The sequence below is a fragment of the Ambystoma mexicanum genome, chromosome 11, assembly GCF_040938575.1.
Source record: "Ambystoma mexicanum isolate Mex_15411 chromosome 11, UKY_AmexF1_1, whole genome shotgun sequence".
Taxonomy (NCBI): Eukaryota; Metazoa; Chordata; class Amphibia; order Caudata; family Ambystomatidae; genus Ambystoma; species Ambystoma mexicanum.
The window spans coordinates 264,090,124-264,115,711 of record NC_090934.1 but is presented as its reverse complement, the minus strand read 5'-3'; the positions used below and the strand labels follow the sequence as shown (position 1 = coordinate 264,115,711).

Below are 25,588 nucleotides of genomic sequence, written 5' to 3'. Positions count from 1 at the left end.
TCCAGTTTGGTGGAACCAATCAAGGGAAATCCCCTGCTGTGCCTTTTTTAGGCCAGCGTGGCAGAGGACAGAATCGATCTCGATGGCAGAACCACCCACAATCATCAGTGGTCACACGCAGCCGAGGACAAGGAGCAATACGTCGTCAATCAATCTGCATATACTTTGACCATTCCCGAACAAGAGATCCTACAGAAAGGCTATCTTTCCTTCCAACGGCCCGGTACGACCCTTTCCAAATGCGTGTCGAATGTATTGAACTCATGCGAAAAATCAGGCTGAAGCAATTCTTTGCCGAACACACTTACAAAGACAAAGATGTAATGGGCCTTTGCCCTCCACCGCAGTTTTTTCCTAATGCTAAGGTTGAGATTGACTTGGTACATTATCTGTCCTCTCCTAACAAGGCCAACTCTGGGATAATGCCCTCTCAGGTGTTTTGAGAATCCCTCTAGTAGTTCTTTTTTGATAAAATCGTTACCATTTGTCCTAAAATTGCTTCTGCCTGTTCCCCCTTCAATTTCTACTCATCTCCCTTTGGACTCTCTGTCCACTGCAAACTGTTCTACTTTCCCAATTTTCTCTGATTACGATGTTCTTGCTGCTATTCATAAATTGAAAGCTGCTTCACCTCTTGATACTTTTCCTCTTTCTCTACTTAAAGAGATCTCTGCAGAGCTTATCTCATGGATTACTATGGCAATTAACACTTCTCTCTCCTCTGGTCATATTCCTAGTGACCTGAAACATGCTTTGGTAATACCTCTGCTTAAGAAACCATCTCTCTTGGCATTCCAAGATGGTGGTGGAGAGGGAAAGACGTACCTGAGGTGGCTCCGCTCTCCCTCCCGCGCTGCGCCAATAAAACAAGGCAGTAAAGCGGATTACTCGCCTAACAGAAGCAGCAGAAGCTCGGGGATGGTGGACAAGAGAAAGAACCAAATCTGCAGCACAAAGCGCGCCTGAGGAGAGGACTGAGAAAAGAAACACCCAACGGGTCCCAGGAGAGGCCTTTCCAGGGCCGCCGCACTTCCATAAACGGACGCCGGAACCATCCATCAACAGCATCGGCGGCAGCAGGAAGAAGCAGAGGCGCAGCACGAAGGAGCACCAGGTACGGAGCCGCAGACGTGGAAGGAGAATCAGCCCTCCGAGAGAAGGGGAAATGCACGCAACAGAAGGACAGCAGATAGCCGATCGGAGAGACGGGCTCCCCCCCACCCACGCACCCCAGAGACCAACGGGCTCGGCTACGCGAACATCGCCGGCAGCAGAGAGACCCACGAGAGCCGCATAGACCCAGAGGTAACGCAGCCCGCCCAAGCGGGGAGGGGATGCAAGGGAGGTGGCCTGCTTGGCCGAGAAGATTAGAAGCCAGAGGAAAGGAGCACCCCCCATACGCCTCGCAATACGGAGGGAGGCAATTCCATTGCCTGCCCCCTCACCCCAGCGAAAACCGAAGCGGGAGAACCCCGCACCACGCACACTACAATCCCCAGAGCAACATATGGGGACAACAAGGCCCCCCCACCAAAAAGAGGTGACCCCACAAAAGAAGCATGGAGGAGGGGAGAAAGACAGCGCACGGCAGAATCCAATGGGGCGGGGACACAGAAACAACAAAGAGGACACAGAGGCCCAGGACATGATATAATACAGGCCAAAGAACACCATACATAACAAGGGGTGACAGAGGGGGAGAAACAGGAAACAGGACACCAGAGGAGCAACCCACACTGGCGCAGGCCAAGTAAGCCAGAGCCCTAATAAGTGAGAGAGCAGAAGCAAGAGGAGAGCGGGGCTGCTGTAACAAATACAACACCCCTTGCGGATACGACTACAGTAGCAAGAACCAAAAACGACACTCGGGACCCAAGGGTGCACTGCATTGCCGGGTGGCACCTAGAGATCGAGTACAACGGGACAAACCATGTAAGGTCAAACAAGTATCAGCCAAAGTAAAACAAAGAACCATCTGCACCTATGTCCAAGTCCAGGGGGAAGCAACAACAAGGGAGCCAACAGACACCTCAAGGGAAGCTTGACCAAAATCTCCTGCAACTCTGGGATGGAGACCATACAACACAGGGGAAAAAAAAGAACCAAGGGGAACACGCAGCCAATACGGACACGAAAAAGTCAAACACAGAGATGGTGACAAAAGAGGATATGAGGGCATGGTTCGGGGAACTGCAAGCACAATTCATGACCACAGTGCAAACCCAATTTGAGACAATGAAGGGTGAAATGAAGGCGGCAATACAACAACTAAAGACAGAAGTAACTAATATAGGCGAGCGAACAGATACCCTGGAAAAAGTGGTGCAAAACCTAGAAGAAGAAGCGCAACAACACGCAGAGGCCCAGGAACGCTTAATATGCCTGACACACAATCTCGAAGTACAGAGTGAAGATTTAGAAAATCGTTCAAGAAGGTCAAAGATAAGGATAAAAAATATGGTGGAAACAATTGAAGAAAAAGACGTAAAAGATGCAGTCCAGCAAGTATTCAAGGACATATTAGACGGAAAAGAAGATGAGGATGTGCCAATAGGCAGGGTACATAGAGTAGGCCCAAAGAGAACGGAAGAACCGGGCGCAAGACCTCGCGACGTCCTGGTAGCGCTCACATCATATCCCCAAAAAGAGCAAATCCTGCGACGAGCAAGAACAATGGAACATATCCGCATGAATGGACAGGACAGCTGTATCAGGACTTAGCGCAATCAGCGCTATTGAAACGAAGAGACATGGGCCCAGTAGTGCGAGAGCTAACAGCGAAACAAATTAGGTACACATGGACATTCCCGCTTGGACTACTATTCGTATGGGACGGGAAGCAACGCAGGATAACAACATGTGAAGAAGGAATGCAAATAATGGGAATTCAGGACCAGGAGAGAGACCACCATGACAGAGAAAGGGGAAGATCGATTGCAAGGACTTCCACATGGGGATGGATGACGAATGATAGAAGAATGAACCGACCACAGACAAAGAAATAGGAGCACGGCAGAGAGCAGAAAGCTCCCAACTGAGGAGGACCACACCCCAGAGTAGATCCTCCATCCCGATCTTGCACGACCAAGAGAAGAGCGAGCAATCTACACAAACGAGGTGCAGGAACACTTGTGTATAGGCGCGTTACAAATGCCATATCATATCATATCATTATCATATCAGGGCGGGGGGGGCTCCCAGGACGCAAAATGGAATCAAGAAGTGTTTTATGACACCCAACGAGTTATCCCTGAGGTGATGGAGGGCATTGCGCAGAAGGCTATACGCCAAGGCGATCACAGGAACCAAAGCCCTCCTCAGGGTAGTTATGGGGGGAAGGGTGATGGATGCCATGCAGTTTGGGGGAGGCAGTGCTGGAAGGGGGGGAGGGAAACGGAAAGGACAGCATATATCCATCGCCTAATAGAGTATCATAAATAAAAATCCAACAACTCAAGGTGGGATGGGGTTAAAGATACTGACATACAATATAAGGGGAATGAATTCCCCGGTCAAGAGGAAGAATCTCGAACATTTCCTGGGGCAGGGAAAATACGAAATTATAATGCTACAGGAAACCCACATTAAAGCACAGGATAGGGGTGAGGTTAGACTAAAAGGTTATAATCAAATTGTACAAGCCAACGCCCAAGAAAAGAGAGCGGGGGTACTGATTGCCTTCAGGAACACAGTGAATGCGCAGATAATTCGGACAAAAATAGACAAACAGGGCAGATATGTCCTAGTGAATGCGAAATTAGAGGGCCACTCCATCACGATGGTGGAACTTTATGCCCCAAATACAGGACAGGGGGGGTTTCTTAAGGATACGTTAGATAAACTGGAGCAGTTTGCAGTAGGGGAGATAATATTGGGAGGGGACATTGTTAAGCGGAAACCTGTGCAGTTCCCTCTGGGACCACTGCAAAAGATTTAGCCCTACAGGTGTTTGGCAGTAAACCCACTTGGTAGCTGTCTGTACCACACAGATTCACCTGGTAGATGTGGCTGAGCAGTCAGACTTCTCTCAAGAAAAGTTAGGCAGTATGTGAAGTATACAAAATAGGGCAATTTACACAGTAGAACAAGCAGACACGGAACAGAGCTTGGGTGTAAAGATATATAGGTATTTATTTATAACAACACATCTATGAAAAACACTCTGGCACTAATACGGCAAACAACTTCAATTACAATTACTATAAGTAAATTAATCCCCCTAACAATAGTTCGACAAGTCTAGGTTCAACGGCACCACTTATTTGCAGACAGAGGTGAATGCTTTAACCTAGATGGCACTCTAGTATTCGTTAGGACGGGAGAGAAAAGGCAGGGCATGAAATCAACTCGATACAAACACTTTTACGAACAAATGCAAGGCAAGTAAGGCAGGGTCTACTGTAGATCGCAAAGTTCAGAGGCCAGGCCCACTCGGAGAGAGGCAAGGCGATGTGTCCCAAAAAGTATCACAGTGGAAATGCACTTCGAGTCTTTGGCGCAAATTATCACAGAAATATTGGACCAGTTCAGAACAGAAAGTTAAGAAGGCTTGGAGGCGACCCAATGGAGAGGCGAGGATTAAGACACCTCACGCTAACCGACACAAGGGAAGCCAGGTGGACACGGTACCTTGTATGTGGAGAGACAGCTCCGGCGGGGGCAGTTGTTTCTGGTGGTGGATGCAAGTCGGGGCTTTGCCAAGAGAAGAGATGATCTCGTCGTCGAAGGAAAGTTGAAGATCGTTACACCACCAGGGAAGAGACCAGCCGCGGAGTGCTCCGTCACAAGGCACCACCCTTTGGTTGCGGTACGGGTTAGTGGCTATCCGGTTGCCAGGGTGCTCAGCATGGGCAATTCCACCACTAGCCCCTGGAAGCGAAGAAAAGGCAAAGGGGACTGGTTGTTCCCACCAGTCAGGGGAAGAGACTCTCCAGCCGGGAGATCTCCTCTGTCGTTGGGAAGTGGTGAGTCGGTTCAGCAGGGCTCCACCGGAAGTGTCGTCGTTGCAGGTCGGCTCAGCTTTACCCTCGTCTGATTCTTAGGTCCTGTGGCGACTTCTGAAGAGCCAGTCCCAAAAGCCCTGCTTTTATGCAGAAAACCCGCATTCATGCAGCCTAGCTGTCAATCAAAACACGCTAAGTGGTGAGTGGGATGGCTCACCACTTGGGCCAATCACACCAGAGTGCGACTTGAGTTGGCACGGCAACTCAGTCCAGGGTGCCGAAACCCCCTCCCACACCCCCTGTGGTACCCAGACAGAATGGCACCACTTTGGAGGGCTTCTGTGCAGAAGCCTGCCAGAAGTGGAACAAAGGGCTCAACCTTTGGTTTAGGAGTCACAGAGATGAACACAGACGCCATTTTTAAAAACCGAGTTCTGGCAGAAAATACCAACCGATAGATTTATTTAAGACAAATAAACCGGTGGTATGTTAGAGACTCACGAGAAAAAGTATTAACCTCCAACAATGGGAAGAATCCCATAGAGTTATATTCGGGGTTGAATATAACAAGTAGTTTCCACTGCCACCAGCCAAAACTCGACGAGGGGGGACGGGACAGTGCCCCCTCGAATAACAGACCCAGGGGCAATCGAATTACCCCTACTAGTACGTCCACAATAGGATGGTTTGTACTAGTTCTGTTAGTAAATTTAGGTCTAGTAAAGCCAATGGTGACTTTACATGCCCTGGGAGACAGTAGTCAGTCCCAGGGTATGGAGTCTATGGTGGGGGTCCCCTAGGATGCCCCAGTGTTACGGCACGGAGGGTGCGGTGTAACACACATAGCAAAACATATGAGACCCTATGGAGTAAAAGACCCCATAGCCCATAGAACACATTGACATTCAAAGGAATTAACCACATTCACGTCCAAGAGTGGGAGAAAAGAGTCTCACTCTTGGCAGGTTAGGAAATTCAGCCTAAACAGAGAATTCTCCCTAACATGAACATAGCTTGGGACCCTAACTTAGATAGATCAGCCCCACGTCAACAGGGTCAGGAAACTCCTTCCAAAACTCTGAGACCGAAATTGAATAATTTACCACTGGAGGACTTCTAGAGACATTAGTATCCTACTCACAAAGGATACACATACTTCTCTAACGTCCACAACACAATGTCCAGGATAGATTACCTGTGGGTCTCGACCGGTCTACTGAGCAGGATAAAACAGGCAGAGACGGGCTCTATCATGTTATCCGGCCATGCCGCCTTGTGGGCAGACCTAACACCAACCCAAAACCGCTCGGGACTATGGAGTTGGAGACTCCCAGAGGAAATAATCAGAGACCCAGTACTAGGGAAAACACTCAAGGAACACATGTTAGAATACCTCTCACATAATACCATCCCAGAAATATCTAAAGAAACCCAAAGGGAAACATTTAAGGAAGTAACAAGTGGCCACCTGATAGCATTAAAGGCACAAAGGGATGAACAGAATCGCAAATGGGAAGAGGAGCTAGAATCAAACATAAACGCAATTCACACAGAAATGGCCCAGAAACCAACAATTAAACTGCAGAGGTCCCTGAGACACCTCCAAGGACAGCTGGAATCCCTCCGCACCAGAAGGGCGGAGAGAGACCTACTATATATGAAGCACTGGTACTACATTAAGGCAAACAAAGCAGACAAACTTCTAGCGAGACAGCTTAGAGTGAAGAAGCAAAATCAGACCGTAAAGGCACTAATAAATGAAAAAGGGCAAGTGAAGACGCAAACATCAGAAATTGGGGACATCTTTCGGCAATTCTATCAGAATCTATACTCCTCGGAACATCCAGATGAGGGACAACAGAGATCCTACTTGGAAGGGGCCTCCCTCCTGAAAATATCGGAGGATGAGAAGCAGCAATTAGATAAAGAAATCATGGAAGAAGAAGTGAATTTAGCTATTAGAGATCTCCCGAAGAATAAGGCCCCAGGACCGGACGGCTACACAGCACACTTTTACAAGAGATACATGGACATAATAGCCCCACTCCTTACCAACCTATTCAACTCATTCAAAGAGAGAGGTAACATTACCAAATCGATGAATGAGGCCAAAGTGTTGGTCTTCCACAAACAATTGAAGGATCCACAACTCCCAAGCTCATACCACCCGATTGCGCTAGTTAACTTAGATGCTAATTTATATACCAAGATTCTAGCAAAAAGATTGGCGCCACTTCCCCCGAAACAAATCCACCAAGACCAGTTAGGATTCGTCCCGAATAGGCAGACACATGACAACCTCAGAAGAGTGTTTCACTTGGTGGAAAAAATAGGAATAACGCAAACCCCGGCCATAGCACTGGCACTCAACGCGGAAAAAGCGTTCGACCGTGTCGAGTGGTCACTTCTCTTCCTCATACTAAGACAGATGGGTATGGGAGATCGCTTTATAATTATGATACAGGTGAATTATAGCTCCCCAACAATATGAATAGCGGTGAACGGGATACTATCAAAGAAGACCCACATAGAAAGGGGGACAAAACAGGGGTGCCCACTATCCCCACATTTATATGCGATATTCTTGGAACCCTTGCTATCCCGAATAAGAAACAATCCGACCATCAAAGGTATAGACATGGCAGGTCATTCGCATAAGGTCGCCGCGTATGCCTATGACATGCTGGCAATTCTGGGGGACCCCGAGAAATCCCTCCCAAACCTTCTGCAGGAGTTAGAGACATTTGGCGCTTTATCAGGACTGAAAATGAATAGGCAAAAATCCAAAGTCCTGACACTGGTGGGAGATGATGCACACATCCAATCACTCGCATCGACGTTACAGTTGAAAGTGGCGAAGGGAGGGGTTAGGTACCTGGGGATCACTTTGACAGGAAGCGTGGATACAGTGTATGCCCAAAACTATCCCCAACTCCTAGAAAAAATCAAACAGTACTTACTGAAATGGAACCCACTTTCGACATCATGGTGGGGTAGAATTACTGCGGTCAACATGACCATACTACTCAGAATCATGTATCTCTTCCAGGCCCTACCAATTAGAGTCCCTCCATCCTTCTTTAAATCCCTGACAAAATTGATACTTGCATACATATAGCAGAATCAGACCCCCAGAATATCAAGAGCGGTTCTAACGGCTCTGAGAAGAGAAGGAGACTGTGCACTCCCGCACTTCCAAAAATATTATGAAGCAGCCCAATTATGGGTGCTAAAAGAATGTATACCGGATAATTCACAGAAGATTTGGGCGGCACAGGATAGGGCGGTAGGGACAACCCCCACCAGACATCTTCTGTGGCTACGGAAACAGTATAGACACCCGAATGTCCAAATTAGCGAAATATTGAAGGCGACCTTAGGGGTCTGGGATACGGCAACACAGAAAGGCTCTCTAACAAAAGGTCCAGCCCCATTTATGCCACTATTTAAAAACCCAGAATTTCCACCAGGACTAGAAAAAGGGGCATACAAGAAATGGGAGGAGGCGGGATGCAAAAATGGATGGAGAAATGTACCAGGCGCAACAGATACGACCCTTCGAAGAATGTATGGTGTTATTGAACTTAACTGCATCAGACAAATACAGATATGATCAGCTCCACCACTGGCTGAACAACCCCAGAATTAAGAATGCAGCGACAAGGGAGCTGACACCATTCGAGGCATATATCATGACACACACAGGGACGAAAAAGTTTGTCTCAAGTACATACAAATTCATAAATACCTCAACAGAGGAGGTAAAATGGCAATATATAAAAAGATGGGAAAGGACATTAAAAACCACCCCAGCAAAGGAACGATGGGAATATGTATGGGGGGCAATACATAAACTCACAAGAGCAATACAGACCAGAGAAATGTGGATGAAAATACTAATACAGTGGCACTACACGCCAGAAAGACTCCACACGATGTTCTGAAACTCACCAAATTCATGCTGGAGAGAATGTGGAGCGACGGGGGACTGGAGGCACATATGGTGGGACTGCCCGGCCCTCCAACCCTACTGGACAGAAATAAAGACACAGATACAGTCAATGTTCCCAGACATGGAGGACCTGGGTGAAGAAGTGTGGCTATGCGGACTATGGGACCCAAGAGAAAAAACATTTAACACGACACAGAGATGCAACTTCATGGGATTATTGATAGCAGCATGGTTGGAAATAGCCCAAAAATGGAAACAGAAACATCCACCTCAGGCAATAGACTGGACACGCAGAATATGGTCACATTTGGCAATGGAGCGCTTAACGTACATTATCCAAGGGAAAGCCCATAAATTCAGAGAAGACTGGGGCAGAGTTTTGGAATTTCTACAAGGAGACTATATGCAACAATGGTGCTCACATAAAATACAGATACTAGACTTATTCAATTAAGGCGCATGGAAAAAACAACAGAAGCTGAACTAACAGACTGAACTAACGGACCTTTCCGGGGGAGGGAGGAAAAAGGAGAGAGGGGCGGGAGGGGGTTGCATTGTTTAAACTGACTGTAATATGTGAGAAAATCATATATTTAAAAAAAAAGAAGAAAAAAGAAACCCTCTCTTTACCCCTCCACTTTATCAAATTACTGTCCTATTTTGCTTCTACCATTCGTTATGAAGCTGCTTAAATCTTTGGTTTCTCCGTTGCTTGGTTCCATTCTTGAATCATCCAAATTCTTTGACCCCTTCCAGTCGGGTTTCCAGCCTGGTATGGGGACTGAGACAGTCTTAGTGTCCGTGGTCGATGACCTTACTCGCCTGGTAGATCAGGGTGGGGTGGGGCGCTGATTCTATTAGAGTTGTCGGACGTATTTCACACCGTAGACTACCCCACCCTGATTGCCCGGCTGTCTTCTGCAGGTCTTTCGGGCCAGGTTCTTGCATGGTTCACTGCCTTTTGGCTGATCGCTCTCAGTGGGCCTCATTCCGAGTATGGAGGTAGCCATGCCGCTTTTAGCCGTATTGGGGCTCAAATGGGAATGGGGATGTACCGGGTCCGGGTTCCTTGAATGGTGAAATACCGGGCCATTCCGACCTTGGAGGGCCTGTTATTTCCCCATTCAAGGAACCCGGACCCGGTACATCCCCATTCCCATCTGAGCCCCAACAGGGCTCAATGGGAATGGGAGGGATTCTAACAACAGGCCCGTTAATGACGGGCCCGTTGTTAGCATCCTGGTCTGCTCGCGGGATGCCTGGTCCTTAGTGGGTCCCACGAGCAGAACTCGTAATGAGGCAGTAGGCGGTTAACAGAGCCGGCAGCTCTACCGGCGCTGTTAACCCCCTACCACCAGGGTCGTAATGAGGCCCTGTATGTCTTTCTTTCTCCTTGTTGTTCTAAGTCTGTTCCTATGTCTTGTGGAGTTCCTCGGGGCTCTGCACTTTCTCACACTCTGCTCAACATTTATATTCAGCCACTTCTTGGCCTTGCTTCATGTGCTACTCCTTTGCCAATGACAGGCAGATTATTCTTTGTCTGGATCTTGCCAGACTGGATACTGCTGCGCGGCTTAGTGTGTGCCTTAAGGAGGTTGGTGGGTGGATGGCCGAGAACTGGCTGAAGCTGAATGGTGAGAAGACTGAGGTGTTGGTCGTTGGCTCCTGCTGTCCTCTGTCCTTCTGGACCCCCGCCTTCTGTCCCTCCATTCTTGGCCCTTTTTCCTCTCCCGTTGTCTCTGCTAGAGCCCTGGGGATTAAACTATCTTTCTCCCTATCGATGCATGATCAGGTCTCTTCAGTTGGACATTTCAAGCTCAGAATTCTTCGGAAAGTCCTACCCTTCATCCCCTTTAAATGTCATGCTTCTGTTGGTGATAAGCAGTATTGATTACTGCAACACTCTCGCTCAACCGGCTTACCTTCTGCACTGTTTGCAGCTACTGCAAAATGCTTTGGCCCGAGAAGTACTGCGACCTTCCTTCGGTGACCATATGTCACCTCTTCTTCATCAGCTTCACTGGCTCCCCGTTGAGAAGCGAGTGCTGTTCAAATCACTGTGCATCATTCACGTAGCCTTTTATAAACTTGGTGCTGTCTATCTTCAAGCCGCATTCCCCTTGTACGTACCTTCTAGAGCTCTTCGCTCTCAATTATCTTTTATGATTCAAATACCTTGTGTGAGACTTTCCCATATGGAAGTCTCTCCGCCTGTCCCTGCGGGCTACTTCTAACCATTTGCCCTTCTGCCGGGCACTGAAACCCTTTCTTTTTAGTTAGAAACTGCTTGCTTTTCTGATTTTCTATCTGTTAGGTGAGCACCATGATGCCATCGGGTGAATGTGCACTTTATAAAATTGAATAACATAACATAACAATGCTAACATTCACATTATTGGCACTTCAAAAATACCACATTGGTGTTGCAGCAAAGTAGATAGGAAACTTACCAAGCAACCATCTGCACTCTTGGCAGGGAACTCATCAACTCACGCTGATTGCTCCTCCTTAGAATAAATGCAACATGTGGCGTTCCTAAGAAAGTCGCATAGCATTTAGTGCTTTTTTATTTATTTGTTTATATAGCGTGAACAAAACACATAAAGTGTATCAGGGCGCTGTACATAATGTCAAAACATAGAGACTAAAATACATATAAATAGAATCATGAAATTATGTCAGCAATTTCCATAAAATCCTTTAAAAGAACAAAAAAACTAAAACTACACATCTAACTACCGAGATCAATACTTCGCTTAAAATAGTGCAAACACATTCCTCCTCCAACAAGCAGTACAGCTCAATGACACTACCCTCCAAAACGCAAGTCTCAGAGAAAAAGATGTATTAAAAAATAACTCTACATTAAAATTACTTGTTAAAAATGAGCAAATTACGTTCCAGAGCCAAGATTAGAAGTTCGGTGTCACAAAAATGTTCTTTTTTCTACAATGAATAATGAACCTTTCTGTGTTGGAACATCTGCTCCGTGGGAGGTGGTGTTACCAAACACTGAGACTCCATCAATTGCCACAGCAACATTAGGGAAACCAGTTATTGCATAAACATGTTGCTGACAGTTGACTGCGAAACTCCAGATTCCACTGCCACATGAAATACCTAGTTGCACATAAATGCAATGCAACAAAACAAAACATCTGGACTAAACAGAGACCCCGTGCAGCAGTGTTGCCATTAAGTTCTAGGTCCTAATTCAATAATTTAATCAGGTACATCAATGGGTCAATAACTTCGTCTTGTGCCATAACCAGCATTCTGCTCACACTACCTAAATTCCTTACCGCATTCGGCATCAGGCCCTTGCGATGGTTTCATTATGCTCTACCCCTACGCCCCCTCCACCCCAACAGCTTTCCTATTCCTAACCCTTTAATGCAGGCGATGTTGCATTAAATAGCACTGTACCAAAATCGAAAAAGATGGAAGAGAATTGGTAAACTACAAGAATCCATGCACAGCAAAATCCATTTATGGTGGCAACCAGGGCGGCTGCCAAGCTGTCAAGCGAAGGTCACGTCCACATTCTAAAAGTGGTGGACAGCTAGACTGTCCGCCACTCACTCAAAAGAACAGAACATGTAACTGATAGGAAGAATGTCATTAGCGTCGGCTTCAGAATTGCCCCCTCAGCAGGTTTTCTATTTTCAGGCGCATTGTATCTGCTTCCAAAGTCTGGAACTCTGCAGCACAGAACAAACAAGTATTGGCAAAGCCAACAGTTGGGGCTTTTGCTTGGGGTATGCATTTGCCAGGCACAGCCATACTGATACCAACTGGCCATATGATTCTAACAGCCAGAGGCGCAGCCACGATTGACTAACAAGTGGGGCCTGAAACTAACATAATGTCAAAACATTATATAGTAGTTGGGCCCAACGCAGTGACATTAAGATTTGTAAATGCGATTCCAAGATGGCCGCCACCTGCTGAGGACGCACTCCCTCGGTGCTCCGTTCGGCGGGAAAGTCCTAAAGGAGAAATTCGCAGTTCCCCTATCCCTGGAACCTTAAAGGTACCCCCTAAAAGTCTGTAAGGTGTGTGGGGGGAAAAGAAGCATCCAAGAAGTCAACCCGACCTGAGTAACGTAGGGAGCGCCAGCCACGGTGAAACGCGGACAGTGAAGCCGGGGAAAGGTGCAAGAAAGTGGAGGAGCGACGTGGACCCGTCTGCCCGCCTGACGCTCCCCGTTGTGAGAGCAACAGAGACAAAGGCAGCGTAACGGGAGGGATGGCGGATCCTCTAGTGCCGTGAGTGGTGTGACCCGGGCCCCCTGGACAGAAGCGGGGAGTGCAGACACGAGAGGACGGAGCGAGACGAATGCACTGCAGAAAACACACTTGTGACTCCCCGAAGGAGTGCCATGGCGTTCGTGGGTTACTCCCGGTCCTCGGCCCAGTGACTCCCGTGTGCGGTCAAGTCCAGAACGGGGTGCGTGTGTCAAGGGGCGCTCGTAGTGGCCGGGCCCGAGTTCCACGGCGTTTGTGGGTCAGTCCCGGGAGGGCAAGGCTCTAACGTGGAGGGAGAAGCTCTAAGGGGGGCCCGGCCGGAGCTCTGGGGCGGCCGGTGCTGCTTCCACCCACCCACCCCTCCCCCTGCCTCGAAGGTCTCCGGGCCCAGCGCTGGTTGCAGGGAGCCCCGGCGGGGTCCCCGTCGCTCCCCACAGGGAAAAGCTCTAAAGGGGCCCCGCCGAAGCCCCGGGCGGCTGGAGGGGCTGGCCCCTGGCCTTGCGAGTGGGTTGACCGGCCCCCGCCCCCCCCGAAAGCCCAGCGGCGGTGCCGAGGAGTGAGGCGGACCTGCGGGTGGAGGCAGTCGGCAACGATCCCATGGGTGGGACCCCCCGAACTGGAAGCTGGTGAGGAGTGGCGGGGGGGCTGAACACTGGCCTTCCCATCGCCAGAGCCTGAGGCAACAACAGCGAAGGAGCGGAGGGGGACGAAGTGTCCACCACTGTCAGAGGAGCGCCCTGCGACCTGACTTGTAGAGAGGTGTAGGGCCACAGAGCAGAGAACAGCGTGAGGCGCCTGGTGAGGCCCCAAGAACAGCAGAGTGGCCCAGGAAAATATCCACTCAAGATCTGCATATTAGCCACGGCGAACCGGCGGATGAGATCTCAGGACTGGGATTTGAAGCACAGTATACTACACGCCCCAAACGGATACTGACAGTGTGTCAACTGACAGCGCACCAAACTTGCCTGGAAGTCGGCCAACAGAGAGCAGGAGATGACCCGAGAAGCACCACCCACGGAGAGTGTCGGCCAGAGAAACTAATGATTAGCACCCTCTGGGGGTCTGACAGCAGCCCAGTTCGGTCCTCAAAGGGCACATAGAGTTGGCACCAGGAGGGGGAACTCAGAAGGACAGTAAGAGCAACTTAACACCGCCCCCCAGAACAGAGCGGACAAAAGGGGCCCAGAAGAGAGTGAGGAACAGACCTGACATTGGGGGGCTGAGAGGAAACAACACTATCTGTAGCCACAGTGCACAGGTACAGGCGGAGGGGAAAGCTGGTACGGACAAAGAACCACACACTGCAGTGCGTGTTGCGATCCGGAGTGGTGATCTCGGGAGCCCTCCCTGCCTACCCACAAAGACTCCCCCATCTTTCATCCTCCCCTTCCCAACCGTACCTATAGAAAAGCTGGGCCCAACACTGAAGACTTACAGAACAAGCCAATCCACCACTGAGGCTCAGAGAGAAAGGACAGGAAGCAACCCTACTAATACAGAGCCTGAAGCTGACAGTGAAAGTACGGGAAGGAGAATACAGATGCCAAATAATAGATCTAAGAACACCCCGCTTAGACCGAAATCTATATCCAAAGCACAGCCGGGCCAACTGGAACACTGCTGGAGACGACTGCAATCAGAATCACACCAATCCCTGGACGCTACAGAGCAGGAAGAAACAGGAGATCAAGGGGGAGAACCGGAGAACATGGCACTCAATAAAGAAGACCTCCAGGAATGGCTGAGGAACATGGAAAGTAGGATGATGGACTCCATCCAGACCCAACTGAGCTCTATCAGAGAAGACCTGCAGACCTCACTGCAGGAGGTGCGGAAGGAGATCACAGAGTTTGGGGAGAGAGTGAACACCACGGAGGCGGGTATCTCAGAAGTGACGGAAGACACAAAACAAAATAGCATCATCCTAGAACAACTCGCTAGAGCTATTCATAACTTGGAGCTCCAGGCGGAGGACCTGGAAAACAGGTCCCGAAGATTGAATATTAGGGTCAAAGGACTGGGAGAAATAGTAAAGAACTCCGATCACCGCGAGACGATGCAACACTGTTTCCGCAGCCTCCTCCAAGGTACACAGCCGGAAGAAGTACTCATGGAGAGAGTGCACAGAGTGGGCCCAAGGAAAGGTGATCCAGGAGGGAGACCAAGGGACATCTTAGTGGCAATGACTTCCTTCATAATGAAGAAAGAGAGCCTGCGAGCAGCAAGAAAACAGCAGACATTTACGATCAACGGTACAGAAGTACAACTATTCCAAGACCAGAAGGATGATGCAACCGGTAACTAAAGCTCTGAACTCAAAAAGGATCTCTCCCTAGATGGGCGTACCCGTGGTCTGACCTTCAAGTGGGAAGGTAAACAACAGCGGATCTCTACATGTGAGGAAGAGTTGGCGCTCCTACAGATAGAGGAGGAGGACATGAGCAGCAGGGATAGAGAGGGGGCCCACAACCCAAAAGGAGACAGACCGAAGCAATGGAAACGGTCTTCGGTGCCCAAGAGACGACAGGGAAAGGAACACCACCCCGCAAGGACCCAGACCGAAGTGAAGAGTGGGACGGGAGTAAACAAGTAAGATGAATACTAACTGAGGGTTCTTGGGGATCCCCGGGGGAACAGACCACGTGCATGCCGATGGGGTGGGGAGTGGCAGACACATTGGAATCAAGACACAGGGCATACATATGCCTTGGCAGGGAAGTTTTGAAGACATTTATAGGGCCCTTCGCCCCAGGAATATCCTGGGGAAGGCACGTTGGTGCCGTGGCTCAAGGTTTGGGGGAACGCGGGGGTTGGGGGGGAAGGAGTGGAAGAAGGGGGGGTAGTCAAGGTCCAAATCAACAAAAGCCGGTCAAGGCGCATGCAAGGCAAAGAAATGAGTCACTCTACTCGAGGGAACGGGTCCCATAGGGTTTCCAAGAAGCAAAAGAACACAGGGGGAGGATATGGCTGAATTGAACGTAGTCACCCTAAATGTACAGGGGTTGAATGCCCCAACAAAGAGACGCGCTATCCTAACTAGGCTCATAGAGCTCCAAGCTGCAATAAATTTCCTGCAGGAGACACACTTATTACCGGGGGATGAGAGATTAGCCCATAAGGCCTTCCCGAAACAATACTTCGCTTCTGTGGGGAAGAAAACCAAAGGGGTGGCCATTCTTCTGGGGGCTAATGTCCCATTCCAAAAACGAAGTGGTACACAGAGACGCAGAGGGTAGATATTTGCTGCTCAAGGGTACGATGGATGACCAAATATATACCTTAATAGCGATTTATGCCCCAAACGAGAAACAAGACCTATTCTTGGGTGCAATCCTATGCCACCTGGGGGACTGGTGTGAGGGCCAAATAGTGAATTGGGCAGACCTTAGCTGCGTAATGTATCCGACCTTGGACAAGACACTCCCACCCACCCATGCAGACAGTAGGAACAGGCAAGCACTGGGAAGGCTCTTCCGGGATCTGGGGGTGATAGAAACTTGGAGATTCTTTCACGAACAGGAGAAAGAGTTTACACACTACTTGGCAGTCCACAGGGGATACTCATTGCACTCATGGCGCACATAGAAGAAACACTTTCCAACTACTTCCAGGAAAACGATAATGGGACTACAGACTGGGCAATGATATGGGACGCAGGGAAGGCAGTGGTCAGGGGGGAATTCATATCACAGACAGCAGTATACATGCGTGAGAGGGAGATTATAAGGAAGAAATTGGAGGCAGAAGTGCAGGAGGCAGAATCCCAACTTAAGTCCAAACACACCTTAAAGACACTGAGAGCCCTTTGTAAAATCAGGGCCCAATTAGAAGCCCACGTGGCAGACCGCACGGCACAAGCCTTACTGCTCACCAAACAGTCATATTATGTCCACAGGGGTAAGGCCAATAGGTTCCTGGCCGCCAAGCTCAAGAAGCAGAGCGTCCGCAATCACATAGTACGACTTAAAAATCAAAGGGGTGAGATGAAGTTGCTAGAGAAAGATAAATTGGAGATAATGGAAAAGTTTCATAGAGACCTCCTAGTGAAGGAGGATCTCCCATCTCCAATCCCAAACTAAATATATGCCGAGAATAATGCCCCCACAAATCTGGAAAACGGATAACCCCATGCTACAAGCCCCCATAATGGCAGAGGAAGTAGGGGACGCCATAATGCAGCTACCCCTAAACAAGACCCCGGGAACGGATGGGCTGGGAAACGGGTATTATAAGAAGTTCAGGAATCAATTGGTGGGGCCACTAACGAGGCTCTTTAATAATATTCGGGAGAGGGGCACAGTCACATCCGATATGGCGAGGTCAACTATGATCCTTGCGCTAAAACTGGGTACAGATGGCCCTCCTAAACACCGACACAAAGTTGTATGCCAAAATCCTAGCAAATAGGCTGATGAAAGTCCCACCCATAATTATTCATGGGTCCAGGCGGGCTTAATAGTGGGATGTCAAACCCAAGATAACGTCAGAAGGGCAGTAGACCTCACTGACCTAGGCAATAGAATGGGGAAAAAGTTTTCAATATCGGCGTTAGACGCACGTCGCACATTCAACAGCCTGGACTGGACATACCTGGCACTGGTCCTGCAGGAATTTAGATGCGATCTCTCCTTTAGTAGGATGCTCCTGGCTAATTTTCAACTCCCCTCCACAGCCTTCAAACTTAATAAGGGTACTACCACGAAAATTGAAATACAGAGAGGCACACGACAGGGTTGCCCACTGTCACCCCTTATCTTTGCGATGGCAATGGAGCCAATAGCAGAAATCATTAGACAAGACCCAGAGGTGAAGGAGGTGGGGGGGGACACACTTCACACAAGATTGCAATACATGCAGATGATATCATGCTGTTCTTGAGAGAGAGTAGTAGATCACTCCCCAGGGCCATGAACGCACTACACGCCTTTGCTGAGGTCTCCGGTTTTGCGATATATTTCGCTAAATCCAAGGCATTGAACATCTCAGAAGACGCTGGAGTGATAGAAACACTGAGCATCCGGTATTCCCTAACTTGGGAGAACGACTCCAACTAACAACAACATACAAGACCTTATATAAGGCTAACATAACCCTTTTATGGAAGAAATTGAAGGAAGACCTTCAGAGGTGGGACGCACAGGACCTCTCTTGGTTTGCCCGCATTGCAGCGGTCAAAATGACGCTACTGCCCTGCCTCCTATGTATGGTGAGCTCCCTCCCGGTGGAGATTCTGCCTAGAAAGCTTATGTCATTACAGAGAGAGATAGTGAATTTCATATTGCATGGGAAAAAACCTAGGCTGCAAAAAAAGATCCTAACCAGACCACCACTACTGGGTGGGTTAGGGGCCCCCGAGGTGGGGAGATACATAATGGCGGCACAGGTGGTACCTATGCTGAAGTGGACAGGGGCAAGGGGGCTAGGTTGGGTGGGTATTGAACAAAGTGTACCCGGCATTCCCCTGAGTTCATTACATGTGCTTCGCCCGTGAGGCAGAAAAGCCGTGGGCCGACTCCTAGAGCCCACCCGGGTGGCACTGAGAGGCTGGGACAAGGCGCTAAGGAGGTGACGGATCACCCCAGGCCTGGGCCTGTTTACCCCGATGGCGCACAATCAAGACTTTGCCCCTGGAAAAGAAAACAGATTCTGGGCGAACTGGGGACAACCACAGTCGCTACACTTGAAAGACTTCTACTCCAATGGTAACCCCCTCTCGTTTGAGGAATGTAAGCAGACATTCGGTGTAGGCGAGAGGGAGCGTTACACATACATACGGGTTAGACACTGGATAGCTCAGAATGAAGTGAAGAGGGCGGCCACCAGAGACCCGGTGGGGTTGGAATTGACGTTGCAGGGGGGAGAAACGGCAGGGGTCCTCTCCAGAATATACAAACTATTAGGCAATGCAAAAATGGTGGACCCTCTAGCATATAAAACAATTGGGAGAGGGACATGGGCACACCCATTACAGAGGAAGAATTGGGGTAAATATGGAGGAGAGCAAAGAAAACATCGGTATGTACGACTGTCAAAGAAACTGCCTACAAACTATGCTACAGATGGTACTTATCGCCCTATAGACTACAAAACATGAACGCCTCTTATCCCGCCACCTGTTGGAGAGAATGCGGGCACAGAGGGGATCTCTATCACATGTGGTGGGAATGCTCCAAAGCAAAAATCAATTGAAAAGAGATTCTGGGGCATATAAAAGAAATAACGGGGCGACAACTCCCACACTCCAAAAGTGATACTACTGGGCGCGGTGGCAGAAGGGAGCTACCCAGCATCCGGAAAGATGGCAGCCCTCATCAAACTACTACTAATGGAGGCGAGACTGACCGTAGCCCAAAGGACGGACCCATAATTGCTTGTTGGTGGGTCAAGATATGGAACATTTTGGCGATGGAGAAAGTGGGAGCGTTAAAAGAAGGGAAACGCCTGACATTTCTGGCAATATGGGACCCATTTATAGAGTTTGTGAGGGACAGGGAAGCCCAACACTTCAGACCAAGACTACTCAGGGTACTCCTGAACTAGACGGAAGGGTGGAAAACAACAGGTGAAGAGAGGATGTGCCGAAACATGCCCCTAGACACAGCAACACAGCCAAGCACCACAATGGGGGCCGAAGCGAACTGGACCAGTTTATTGGGGGAGGGGGTCAGGGCCATCTTAACAGTTTTGGGGGCCCTGGGCACAGACAGCCTTGGGCCTCCCTCTAAACCCATGTTGCCCCCCAAAACCCATGTCCCACTCCCACCCCCTCCAAACCCATGTCGCCCCCCACGACACGACACCATGCCCTCTCCATATCTCGAGTCTAATTCAACAGATACTCATCTAAGCTTTAAATGGATTATCTAGTCGTTAATAAAATATAAACATTATACATCTGTGATCAGTTTCCCCAAGAGGATGCTATATTAAGGACATTTCACTTGCTTCTTTGGCTCCCAGTCCACCCCTGACATCATCATAAAGCAGCAAACCCTGTGTTCGGCTTCAAGGTATCACAAACCCTTCCGCATATCCAAGCAAAGCAGCAAGAGGCCTTCCTCATCCACTTCAATTCAGCGGCAAGCAGACCCCCCCAAAACCCCCTCCCCGGTGGCATTGACAACATAAGAAGCGCTGGCGAGACCTGGAGAGGCGGAAACACCGTCTGTTCACTGACTATTAGAAGGGTTGTCTAACCACAGGAGGTGGCTCTCCACCACGACCCCTGGAGCTGTGGCCATGGGAAGGAAACCCATTAATGTCATCAATAAGGTAGGCATTGAGGGACTTGGAGATGTGAAAGCAGGGAGTGGGGGTCAGTGCTTTACAGAACACCCACATCCCTGAAAGACATACTGGTGCCTGCCTGCGTGGGTTTCCCGTCCCCTGTATATTAGCAATTATTTGAATGTCTTAACAATTATAATGCTGAAACTTACATCTAACCTGTTTGTGCTGTAACTGTAGAAAACGTTCTTTTCTTGAGAAAATCAAATAGAAAACTCATCGAACAGTCCACACGTGGGTACACATTTACATGACTAGCACCTACACCTCAGCTGCTCCTACCAGCGGTGACCATAGTGCTGCGGCAGGCATTCCGACTGCACTACAGCATATAATGGGAGAAAGCTCAGGGGCCACAACAACTTGCCTGTGAGGCTGTGACCCCAGTGAAAAGGTAAATATGCAATGCTGGACAAGCCGCTGGATTGCACCATGGAGTGGGGCAAGGAGCTGCAGCCAGAATTTGACTCTGATGTTGACGCTTATCTTCAGCACGTGCTTGAATGCCATTTAAATGAAGAAGGAGGACATTTTGTGTGCCCACAAAAAAAAGCCAGCCACTCGCACTTCAGAATACAGAGGATTGCCTCAGACCTGTGGAGCCAGAAGTGGCAATTGTGCCTCATAAGAAACAGTGTGTGCCTGTTAATTGCCGGGGGTGGTGCACAATGAGCCTGGAACGCTGCAGAACAGGGCCAGCTACAATATTGGTCTCTATCGTGTGAAAGATTTATAATATATCATCAAGGAACAACATGATCTTAAAGAACAAAAGACAATGATATGCACCATAGCATTCCATCAATTGTATCCCAGCATCTTCAGCTGGCACTCCCTGCGCTCTTGGCATTGCAACCCCTTACACACTTCTCCGTCATCCCAGTGCTGCCTATACTCTCCTTGACACCCACTGGCATGCCTGTTGCTCCTTTCATGCTCCCCTTCATGTCCCCTCCATGCCACCTATCCCCTTGATTGATAGGTCCACCAGTGGCAGTTCCCACACACCGTCACAACCCTGTGTATTGGATATCTAAACACCAGTAAACCCCACACCTCTTTTCAACCTCTTGTCCTGGTAATCTCTGCAGCAGCACAGATCCATTGCACCCACCTCATAGTGCACCAATGCCCATTTGCCAATGTGAGATATTACCCCCAGAGTATGAGCAGTACATTGTTAGCAGTTTCAAATGTACCACCCCGGGTGAGATGATCAGTGATGCATTCAAGCACCTGAACAGTTTTACATTTGGTATAACATTGATGGGTTGGAAACCAAGGCAATATGAGGACCACAATACTCTGCATTGTGCATGTGCGATTTACTGGGGATCACACGCCAAACTCATTCTTGCTGATACACCACCAAAATGAATGGTAACCTCTGTGGCCCCACTGCCCTGCTTCCTCCCCCACCGCATTTAGTAAAATAAGTATCTCTCACATCCTCATCAAGCCAACACCTAATGACGCTACCCTACACACCACAAGACTACCCACCTTATTTAGAAACGCCCCCTGATGAATACAGATTAATGTATTCATGCATTCCTTTATATTTCTTTAAATACTTATTTAATTATGCTTTCCTGTTGAATTAATATCTGCAAAGATGCCAAAAACAAGCTGCTCTTTACAGGGGGAGACAAACCTGCAGAAAATAAAATAAAAGTCACATCAATGAACATTGCTAATCTTCAGGGAGTGAGTTGCTAGTTTATGCTGACGTAACCATACCAACAGAAATGACGGTTCAGACTACAACTCCCATAATCCTACACATTAACTGTGCCGGGTAGTGGTTTGGGAGATTTTGTCTAACCAATTAGAAAGCAAACAGCTTTTCTGATACTTCAGAGACTCCCATGAAAAGATCCCTCGCCCCCCTCTGTAACCTATGGCTGTGTCAGGGACAGAATAAAGGATTAATTTTGGAAGAATATTGGCTGCTCTGTCATTTATCAATTAGAAAGGCGATTGGAAATGTGCACATGATTCGAAATGAACGGAAGAACAAATGCCTGTTTCCGGGCATGTACACGAGTGTGGGATGGATAAAGACAAATTGACTATAACATGGGTTATTTTCCCAGATAAGCCGCATGTGAGAAACCTTCTGTGGAGCAGATGCGTTTGACAACTGCCTGCAATTGCTGCATCCCCTGATGCTTTACTCTGCCTTTCCCCCGTTCAAAAGGCAGGTTTTGCATGTATGAAATCAGAGGTACGTTTTCAGTGTCGGTGCATGAAGTGGCTCCTGCCTCACTGCCACAGCTGACCACAGACCTACACAAGACCTTGTGGTGCAACGGTAGTGCGTCGGACTCCAGATCAGACGGTTGCATGTTCAAATCACGTCGTGGTCAAGTGAGTCTCGATTTTTTGAGCGATTAAAAGTAACATTATTTTAAATCCCCAGTCGTTTTGCCAAATACTGCAAAGAGAAGATGCAGAGTTAATCCTTAACTGTTTCATAAACCTACGTGTTCACCCAGAGAAGGACCCCTCAGTGTCCGGCGGTTGATGCTTTTTGTTGTGCACTTGGGCAATCCTGCTGCACACAGGGGCGGCGGAAAGGAGGGAGTTCACAGCGCCGCTAACAGCCCCGTTACATGTTGAGGGAACTTGCTCTGATGTCAGGGCACATTGTGGCCCTCACAGAAAACAGCCCCACCCCACTCATGCCAACAGGGGCATGTTCGTATACCGTATACCTTTAGGGTGAGCGCTGGGTGTACAGAAATGCACTGTACAAATGAGACGCTTTTAGATGTTAAATGTGTTTGGGAAGCAGAGGAACCTGCTGCTATTAATACTGGGGACTGCGCCCGCCGCCACTCTGTGCTCGGCATCTGAGGTGGCTGTATAATGGGGTGAAGAGCCAGCATCAAACAAAATGGAAGATGAAGAAAACAAATGCGTTCATGGGTGGGCTTGAACCACCAACATTGCGCCACAGAGACGGCTGATAACATCATCTTCTATGAGGACACAGTCTAATGGCAGAGTCCTGGTCAACACTGCACCATTGCCAACCTACCTGAGACAGAGAGAGCTGAGCAGCAGACAATCAGTCTTCTTCTAGTCTCTCACCGTCCTTTGTCACCGTCACAAGTCTCCACAGCACTCGTTGCTGCCTGCTGGCTTGGCTTCGGAAGATGAGGGAGGCTGGCAAGCTGTGCAGAAGTGCACTGCACACTCCAGCCCAGCCTGCAGTGGCACGTGCCGTATTCCCTCCCCCACTGTTGTTGTACAATGAATCAAACATGCCATGGCATGGGGAATCGAAACCACAGCGTCGGCCCGCGCCTGCTGCGTGCAAACTTCAGACCCAGTCTGAAGTTTGCACACAGCATTGCACAGACATGATGGACACAGGACACACAAACTGGGGGGGGGGGATAAAGGGCATTGTATCCCCCCTCTTAAGATTGTGGGGGGATTTGTCCCCCCATACCCTCAGGTCCTACCCTGTCTACACCTCTGGTTACAGCTAGAAAATGGTGTGATTACCTGGGCATATGATAGTAGTGCCAGGCAAATGCCTACCTATTACCTATACACAAGCCCAAACTGTTGGCTTTCTCAATGCTTGTTTTTAACAGGATTTCGGTGCAAGCAACAGCTATAAATGAAGTAGCTAAAGGCACACTTGGCTAAGACATTTTGTTACACATGGAGCCCATTACAGGTGCAATTAAGTCATTAACTCTCAGAAGACTGTTTGGAAATAACACTGGCTGGCTAAAGTTTCAGGTTACTGCATGATAGACCTAGCTCAGAAGTATCTCAGGAGAATGTATTTGGGGTTGGGATGGGCATGTAGTAGGTGCTAATAGCCACAGGGTGCAGCATGGCCTTTGGCAGTTAATGGGTGGATAAATAGCCCAACAACCACAAGCTGTCTGTCCTTCCTTATATGTCGTCTCCCTCCTAGCTGAGTCTAATGCCATAGTTTCCAGCAACATAGAGATACATGAATTCGTTTTACAGAGGTGTATAACCCAACATTAAGTGTGGAAGGACAGCCTGATATTAAGTAATACGGCCTGATCTTCGGTGTGTCCAGCTTTCAATGATAGCTTATGATGAACGAATCTGCCATTCTGAATTAGTAGGTTTACTTTCATCGGTAGTGCCTTCTGTGATTGAGGGTGAATGCTGTTAATGTTTAGGGCGGTCTGTTGTATGCTCCATTCCGTGTTCCCGTTCACTCGCCATATAAATGTCATAACCTCTTTCTGGTTACCCTCATTTCCCACCCCCAACCCAAACAACGAGACCTCTGTTACCCTTCCCCTCCCGCCGCTTGCAGCCCTGTTTGCATTGGGTGCACAGGAACCAAAATAGTGCGGACGGATACAGAGTACTTGAGGTCAGGTGCAGACCCAGGACAATTTCCTGAAGCTACTGAGCCCTCTACATTAGGCATTGTCAAAATATTCTGTTGTCATAGCCCCACAGATAGTCTGTTATGAACCAAACGTCAATTAACATTCATAGATTGGACTGGCTAGGTGTGCCCAATAACTAAAATGGGGGCAGACAGTTGGTCATGATATACTATGCCTTTGATGTCACTGCCCCCTCATCGCCTTACCCAACTAATACATAGTTCATGCTCTTGTGATACCTGTTGCTTAAAAGCAGTTTCTTCCTATTTCCATGGTTGTTAACGGGAAATGAGTGAGAGACAGAGACCCCTGAAGAATACGGGCCTTCCCGGTTCAACGGCTCGTGTACCTGCCTGTGGCATAATCGGTGTGTACACTAGTGTTATGGCTACATAAGACTCTGCAAAATATTGTACGTGACTTGATTAATCACTATAACGCAAATTAACTCTGTGCAGCAGACAGTTGCTCCACTGACCCAAGTGTTCATTCTGCTCCTGAAATAGTGTCAGTTGTAATTGCTAGTTGGATTCAGGCTTAGGCCTCAAAGTCTGGAAGAGCGCCGGGGTGCATCTGCGTGCTCCACCGGTCATGCTTTCAATCCTTTCAGGGGCGCACGAGGATCGCGTCGAGGATCGCGTCAGCGCACATGAGCCTTGCGAGGCTACTGTGGTTGCCGTGTCTCGCGAGAGTGCATCCTCACATCCCTCCTTTTGTTGAGCAGCTTGCTACTACACCATCACGAAGTCCTTGTACTTC

General features: G+C 48.7%; 1 long non-coding RNA gene across 1 annotated transcript in view; it reads right to left on the bottom strand.

The window, feature by feature from the left end:
- The window catches only part of LOC138504696 (uncharacterized), a 255,449-nt gene extending 231,865 nt beyond the window's left edge, over positions 1-23,584 (bottom strand). The window contains exon 1 of the long non-coding RNA XR_011279907.1: positions 23,476-23,584. This is a non-coding gene — a long non-coding RNA (uncharacterized lncRNA). The remainder of the gene's footprint in view (positions 1-23,475) is intronic.
- Between the last annotated feature and the right edge of the window lie 2,004 nt (positions 23,585-25,588).